Consider the following 8,658-nt stretch of genomic DNA (forward strand, 5'->3'; position numbering starts at 1 on the left):
TAGGCGCTCATATCGCCAGTGGCGAGACCCGCGTTGTAGGAGGCGGTCCTGGCGTTTACTGCAGTGCGGATCGATCTGTCCATCCACGGTTTCTGGTTTGGGAATGTGGTGACTCTCGCAGTGGGGATAATCTCCTCCGCTAGCATATTGACGAAGCATACTGCTACTTTACAGCATTGCTGCAGTTCACTGAGGCTCTCTTAAGGTCTTACGTCTGATGTTGACACTGGAACATCTTGATTCTTTTCTTTTTCAGACATTTTGTTGTAGATTTATAGGTGTGCTTGGGATCAGTGTCCTTTTGCATAACCTAGTCTGGGTCAAGCTCTAGCTGTCAGACAGGTGGCCTCACATTTGACTCTAGAATACTCTGGGATACAGAGGAGTTCATTATCAACTCAATGACTGCAAGGTGTCATTGAGTTGAGGTTAAGTCAGTTGTAACAGTTGTTACAATAAAACTATTTTTGGACTATAATTTATAAAAGTAGCTGAACAGTAAATGCTAACTAGGTAGGTTACCAAGTTTGCATCTGTTATTGACTTTGACTTTTAAAGGGATGCTAGCTTTGCCTTATGAAAACGATGACTAAAGCTAATTTTACCAGCTGAAAGATGTGAAAACACCTTTAAGTGTGTTGTAAATAGACTGAACACGCAAGGAGTTGATCTTACTCAGAAACAGAGGATGCTGCATTCATGTACTTTGTCACGGTTCTGGGTCTTTATGAACCAGTATTTTGAGTTCTTGTATTTTTATATTATGGTTTATGTTCCTTGGTTGTACTGTTTTGATTATTGTCATTTCCCTAGGTTTTAGTTATGGTTGTCAAGGGTTTAGTTCTTAGGTTTTGTGTGATGGCTTCCCTTTGTTCCGTGTTGTGTCTAGTGTGCCTTTCTGTCCCATGTTTCAGGTCCTTATGTTCTGTCTCCGCAGTCTGTTAGGTTTACATGTCTTGAGTTCAGTCAGTGTGTTTCCTGTTTTACTTTGAAGATCTTTGTCCCATGTCAGTGTTTCTAGTCTTGCTTCCCTTGTCTCGTTCAGTCTAATTACTCCCAGCTGTTCTCTCCTTCTGTGTCTCATTACCCTTGTTATCCCTCAGTGTATTTAAGCCCTGTGTTTCTTTCTGTCAGTGTCGTGTCCTCCCTCATAGCTGTGTGTGGTTCTCCCGTGTCTCCTGGTGTATTAGTTTCCCCCAGTTGAATTTGCATTGTTTTGTATCACCTTTACTTCTGCTCAGCAAATAAAGCTGCATTTTTGAGTCAAGTTCCCATTTTGGTGAGTTTGCGTTCTCCTGCTTGCACACAGCCGTTTTGTGACATACTTGCTTTCACAATGTCGTACTGTATTCAGAATAAGCAAACACCACCCTTTCTGTAACTCTCTGGCTGTTAAAAGCAAACGATTGTGGGAAGATTCACTTGCATTAAGTCCACCAAAGAGCAGTGGAAATTATGCTTTTCAGGGGTCAAATGTTGACTGAGTGACAAAGTTTGTGTGACTGCCGAAGGAAACTGCAGTGAGTTCACCGCAAAGAGGAATAATTGTGAAAGAAAAAATGGCTGCAGTGAAAGTTTTTTGTTTTTTTTAAATACTTATGACCAATGTGAAACCAAGAATAGCACAAACCTACACCTACGCAGTACCCATTAACGATTTTTCGATACGTTTTGACTGCCCAACATGTCATCTGTGTGTGCAGAGCTCTATCCAGGAGAAAGGGACTGCTGCCAAGAGCACGATGAAAGGCTGCATAATTTTGTCTCCCGGGTTATAAACCACACCGCCTGGTAACTCCAAAGTTCTCTAATTTACACAATGCGTCAGATGGCCTTTAGTCTTATTAATATCCTGGTTTTGTTCAGCTCGTGTTTGTGCAGCTTCACTGTGAGCAAAGCCACACTGAAATGTTCATCCACTGCAGTTCTTTAACAGCTTCAGGGGTGTTACTACTATTGTTTTCAGTGTGTGCATGTACCATCATACCCAAAACATAGCCATCATGGTCCCTCGTGCCCTGATACTTCTGCCTTTCCTTTGTTTTTCTCCCCTTTTCTTTGACTTTTCCTCACTTATCCTCCAACAGTTCCTTTGTCTCTCTTCCCTGAGGTCTGGTGTGTGAGCAGGTAAATCTTACTACAGCTATGAGGTCATGCAACCGGCTTCGACTGGATCTCTGGCTAGCACACCTGCTCTCCCTCGGCTTATCAGCCAGCTGCATATTTAAGAGTCGTTCACTCAACATCAGGTTATACTGCTTCAGTAGTGCTAACAGCTTCCAGCCCAGCTTAGCGTCTTTGCGTCTGGTCTCCTCTTTAATATTCTCCAGTGGGCTCAGCTCTGGAACAGCTCCCTCTGCTGCACTCCATCCATCATCAACAAAGTTCTCCCACTAGTTTTGTTCTTCATCTGTATGCTAAACGATTCCAGTAACTTGTCACGTAATTGTTATAGGGTAACTGTCTGTTTATGACTTTGTAAATTATCTAAACCTTCACTGTCACATTTGCAGGTAGAAAAAAGCAATATCACCTGCTCTATAAGATTTTGCCACAAAATGTATTGCTATAATGTGTTAAGTGTATTTTTAATTCCTCTTGAAGATGTAGTGCTATCTCGTGAAATTCAGTGTGTATCGATTACATTTTTCATGTAAATTACCAAACCTTGCTCTTCAGTTTATGAGCTACGGAAGAATGTCCTCTTTTTTTTTTTTGTCTCTCATAAAATTCTCCAGTAAAAATATTGTTTGGCATCCTTGTTCCTTTTTCTGAATTATTGCAAAACAAGATTAATAAATGAGGATTTTGAATAGGAACCAAGCAAATTGCTCAGGACAATGAAGTTTAAATCAGTTCATATTTCTATTCACAGTGAAGACCATCCACTGAGCACTGAGGCCTCGTTAGAGCAGTAATCATTAAGGTTATTAGGAAATAAATCTCCTTGTCTTATCTTCAGTAAAAGTATTCAAATAATATTAAATATTATCCCTGCGATCTACAGCGCTGAACCATTTAGTGTCAATGTCATTATAAGTATCACTTTCACACAATGCATATCTTATTATAGACAAAATTTTGATGAGCTGAAGGAGAAAACTTAATAAAACTTGCCTCATGATGGCCCAGTATTAGATTTCATATCACTGTGATAGCAGTGATAACAACATGAAACAGTCACGTCAGCTCTCACTGTGTGGAAAGAAAAAAGATGATCTGATGATCCGGGATACCAACATTAATTCCTGAAATAGGAGAGCTATGTAATGCAAAGACAATGCTGACACACACACGCCCACCCACACACACACACAGAAATACACAAACATGTTACATTTAGTGAAGTTGCGTGGACAGTGTGTGGGATGTCAGAACTGAAACCACACAGTCAACAGTTGCAGGCTATAAAATTTGAACTTTGAATTGTGTGTCTGTGTTAAGGTGAATGTGTGTGTGTGTTTGTGGCCATACAAAACACTCCACTGGAAAGATGTGAGAGGAACATTTCGTAACAGGAACATGCCATTATTCATCTAGATAACATATCTTGATATTGGGTGGCGCAGTGGTACCATTGCCTCAATCTAGATCTCATCTAGATTATCATATTAAGATTTGGGACACATCGTCAGTGGTGGACCTTGGATTCATCGGGTGTTTCAGCCATTATCACTAGACACCCTCATCCAAGGAGGCCCTGCCGGGGTTGATCAGGCCCTGGAGTGTGTCACTGGTTTATGTTAAATTCGTATTTCTCTTATTCTTTCTTCTGTTTAGTTTTCTACAGTTTATTTTCTCCTATCTATTCACTGCAACTGCAACGTCTTTAGCATTTATGGAACCTCACTTCTTCAGAGGGATAGAAAAGGTGATAAAGAGAAGTAAGACAAACGGGACAAGATAGGAGAGAGCAGAAAACAGAGCCGGAAGGGGCCAGCTCTGGCTTCCCACACCTTCCCGCCGGATCGGGCTGTACGCTCCACCTCCCAACTGCCTCCCAGAGAAGGGGAGAAGAGCAGAGGGGAGAAGAGCAGAATATTTTATTTTCTCTCCTGGTTAGCTGACTGCCTTAGCTGCCCAAGGGATGTCAGCCCTTTTTAACCATAGCCAGTGACTGGTCCTCTCAGCAGTGTTAGCTAATTCTCTTATAGCCTGCCGTTGTGCCTGTCCTCTGATCCCTATCTCTCAAAGCAGTGGAGAGCAGTGAGTAGTCAGATGTAAGGGGTCTGGAATTAGTTTTGAGGTCAGATTTTGAGAAAAATAATCTGGTGCCAGCAATGAAGGACTGAAATAATTGTCATTACACCAGAAAAATGCATGTCTGGGATAAAGGAGACACTTGGACATCTTGTTTTTGGCACAAACCTCTGTTAGACACCATGGTATAACCTTTGATTCTGGTTTTACTTTGGATGCACATGTCAATGTCTGTTGTTCATTCCTGTTTTCATCATCTAAGAAATATTGCTCCATTAAACTCCATTTTGTCACATTCTGAACTGGAAATTATTATTCATGCTTTTGTTTCGTCACAATTGAATTACTGCAATGCACTATATACATCTTAGCAAAACCTCCCTAGAACGGTTGCAGGTTGTTTAAAATGCTCCTGCAAAATCCTCCCAGTTTTGACATGTAACTCCAATCTTGATGCAGCTACATTGGCTTCTGGTTTATTTCAGAGCGCATGATTCTTTTACTGACTTGGAGAGCTTTTCACGGACAGGCACCAGGTTATATGAGAGGGTTTCTGCACCTATATTACTTATAAAACAAATGAAAGAATGTTTAAATAATTCTTTACTTAAAATAAAAAAAAAAAAGAATCTACAGGGAAGATGTGGCATCTCGTATTGGTACAAGGCTGAGTGGCAGCTTCATACATAAAGAAAATTACAGTTGTCAAGGCAACAGAAAATTAAAAATTAAAGAAAGTTAAAAGTCTTTAATGTTTAATAGACACATTTAATAGGGCATAACTAACTAATTTGATTTCAGAGTCAAGAATGACTGTCACGACCTGCGGGGTCGGCAAGGCACTGATCAGCAATCTCTCTCCCCCTCCCCTGTTTTGCCGGGGCGGAACTCATGGCGGGTTCACGCCCTCGGCCCACGCCCTCCCGGATCATGCACACCTGGGCCTCATCAGACCAGCTGGTATATCAGAAGGAGGAGATCAGCTGTTCAACGCTGGATTGTTGTGAAGACTCCTGTCAGTACACGTCGAGCCCTAGTTTCCCACACTTCCGACTCAGAAAGTAACACTTGTCTCTCTGTTCTAGATTCCCCGGACCCGTCCCCGTGTTTCCCCGTGTGGAGCGTGTATGAGGTGGCTGGTCACTAGCGGAGAGAGGTTGGCGTGAGCGTGTGTGTGTGTGATCCCCTTGTTTTCCCTGGAGCCCTGGAACCCGTCCTCGCACATCTTGTATATAGCACTGTCCTCGCACTGCCTGTAAATACACTTGGTGAAGATATTTGTGAATAAACTGTCTCTGTTACAACACACTCCGGAGTCCTGCGAGTGGATCCTCAGAGCAACCCGTGACAATGACACCAATATTTATTGCATAAGGCTTTACATTCAGTGACAGAGAACCAAGGCAATTGATAATGCTGGGAAACTTTATCGAAGACTTATGGAGAGGCAAAAAGCGTGAAATGTACATGGTAGGTTGGCGTGTCTATTACACATTTTTCTGTGATACTGGGTTGAAAAGACATATACAGCTGAAAGTCATCAGCCTAAAAAATATAAGAAATGTTTAAAAAAAAAAAAATGTCAGCTAAAGGAAGCATGTAGAAAGAAAGTAATAATGGCCCCAAGATTGAACCTTGTGGAACCCCATAGGTTAGTGAGAAGATCCTATCAGATAAGTAAAAAGAAAACTAGTCTGACGCAGACACAGAAAAAACAGTCAAAACCTTATGCCTATTAAGTAAGGTTTTATGGTCAGTGGTATCAAAAGCTGCACTAAGATCAAGTAAAATAATTACAGAACAATCTCCTGCATGAAAAGCCATTAACAGATCATTATAGACCTTCAAGAGAGTGGTCTCAGTGGAGTGCTGCTTTTGAAAGTCAGACTGAAAGGGGTAAAAAATCAGTCATTTCCATAATAAAGATCTGAAGTGATTTTCTACCATTTTTTTCTAATAATTTACTAGCAATTTTTAAATAGGGTGATAATTATTACTTGCGCTGGGTTTAAGATTAGTTTTCTTTAGTAGGGGAGTTACCTCAGCATGTTTAAAATAGGATGGAAAACAACATTGCCTCAGTGAGATGTTAATGATAGACAGCAATAAAGGACCAATGCTGACGAAACTCCCAGATAGGATAGAAGAAGGTAATTTGTCTAAGGAGCACTTCAATATTACTGAAGTTAAGTCATTAATTGAAATTGGTGAAGAAGAAATAAATGACTCAGTGCACTGAGGACCATCTTCATAAGGTGAGCGACTTGAGGAGATTTTCGATCTCAGGTTCATCGCCTTATTTACACAGTGATTGAGAAATGTGTCACAGTCGTCATCAGAAAGTAGCGCGGCATGCTGATGTTGAAGAGAAACAATGTGGTTTATAGTATCAAATAATACCCTGGGATTAATCTTATGACAGTTCATAAGATTATAGAAATATAAGGATCTAGCCTTTTTGACTGCCTCATTTTAAGAGCAAAGGAGCTCTTTGAAGAATTCACAATGGTCAACAAAACCAGTGGACTTCCAAAGACGCTTTACTTTTTACAGGAAATTCAGAGGTTGATTATGTAACCAGGGTATGAGACTTATATGAGACATGTTAGCAACTGAGCAAGCATTACTTTGCATAATTTTAATAAAAACACCCACTGGGGTACGTGTAGAGTCCAGACAGAGAGGTACAGCTCACTGCTGTGCCTCTCTGTTGACCTCCTCTGTCCAGAATTTTAACCAGAATTTTCAAATTTGAATTTATCACTCCATCAGACCTGTTGACACTGATTTTTAGTCCAGTTCTTGTGTAATTTAGTACACTTCAGCCTTTTCTCTGTTTCCCTTACTTAAGAATGGTTTCCTGATTGACAGCTACCTTTCCAATGAGACCATTTCTGATTAGGCTTCAGTGAATACTAGATTGATAAACTGAAGGGTCTGTGGTGCCTGTGTCCTGTGTCAGGGTTTGATGTACTGCTTACTATTTCTTAAGGACATGACTTCCAACGAGTGTAGATAGTTTTGATAGTTTCTAGGCCTGCCACGTCTTCTTTCATCTTTGAGTTTCCAGAAGGAACGATCAATATGAATGCAGAAGAGGGTTCTAAAAGAATTAAGGTGGTCTAGCTTCCTGAGTTTGAGCACCGACACCGTCATCTCAGCCTAGATTCGCTATAGCCTCCATTACTTTATTTTTATATCATTTAAATGGCATTCCAAGCCACAGAAACATCATAAAAGAAATCAGTCTCATGAGCTAAGAGATTCATGGCTTCCATGACTTCAACCTGACTGCCTTCAGCTTAATTTCATTTGCAGACAGAGTTGTATTGATCTTCTTATCTATGAAAACAAATAAGTGTATTTCCCAAAATGTACATAACACAGCACAATAATTCCAGTTTCCATTAAGCGGATAAGAGAGTAAACACTAAGGAAGTACCTGAATTACTAATTCTAAAAACAGATGACATGAAGATGAATGAAGAAAAATAAGAGAGACTGAGAGAGGGAGGCGGATGGATGTGGGAAGGACAGTTATTTAATCAGGAAGTGCAGAGGATTAGTGAGGAGAAGGTGAGGGCAACTAAGAAGAGGATGAAGAGTAGAAAAGCAGTTAGTCCTGATGACATACCTGTGGAGGTACAAAAATGTTTAGGAGATAAGGCAGTGGACGATTGTTTATATTGTTTAACACAATTCTGGAGAGTGTGAGGATACCTGAGGAATGGAGAAGAAGTGCACTGATACAGATTTTCAAGAACAGGGTTGATGTTGCCACCTGTAGCAACTACAGAAGGATAAAGCTGATGAGTCATACCAGGAAGATATGAGAAAGAATTGTTGAAGCTGTGTCAAGGAGAGCGGTGATGAACAGTGAGCAGCAATATGGCTTCCATGCTGAGAAAGAGCACTACAGATGTGGTGTTTGCTTTGAGAGTGTTGATGGAGAAGCTTGGAGAAGATCAGAAGTCGCTTCACTGTGTCTTTGTGGATCTAGAGAAAGTGATAAGGTGTTAAGAAAAGAAGCATGGCACTGCAGGAGGAAGTCAGCTGTCACAGAGAATTATTATTGTTAATAGACATAACGCCCTGGGAACTGGGTGCATCCAGCAGGGTGATTGGTTTAAGCTACTTTAAGGGTTTCTTCAAAATAAGCATGTGTGTACTGCCAAAGCTGCATCAGAGACCATCTGTGTCGAGGTAGACCTGCAGTCTTGTGTTATAGATGTATTCTGGATTACTGGATGTGCAATGCAGGCTTGGGTTTGTGTCAGATGTCTACTGGCATTGGTAATGTTGCAAGGATCATCTCTTTAGGATTAGATCACCAAAAACAGATGCAATGAGGGGAAGTAGTTTTGACGTTTGCAGGTGTGCAGCAAAACAAATGAAATGGGAACATTTAAGTCATGTAATTCATATTACAAGCCAACAGTTTTCAATCCAAGATCTCCC

General features: G+C 40.8%; 1 long non-coding RNA gene across 1 annotated transcript; it reads left to right on the plus strand.

The window, feature by feature from the left end:
- The first annotated feature begins 1,129 nt into the window (after window positions 1–1,129).
- On the plus strand, window positions 1,130–2,756 carry LOC113011108 (uncharacterized). Its single transcript, XR_003270459.1, has 3 exons — window positions 1,130–1,279; window positions 1,704–1,791; window positions 2,088–2,756. It is a non-coding gene; the product is annotated as an uncharacterized LOC113011108 (long non-coding RNA).
- The last annotated feature ends 5,902 nt before the right edge of the window (window positions 2,757–8,658 follow it).

Source organism: Astatotilapia calliptera, chromosome 18, assembly GCF_900246225.1.
Source record: "Astatotilapia calliptera chromosome 18, fAstCal1.2, whole genome shotgun sequence".
Taxonomy (NCBI): domain Eukaryota; kingdom Metazoa; phylum Chordata; class Actinopteri; order Cichliformes; family Cichlidae; genus Astatotilapia; species Astatotilapia calliptera.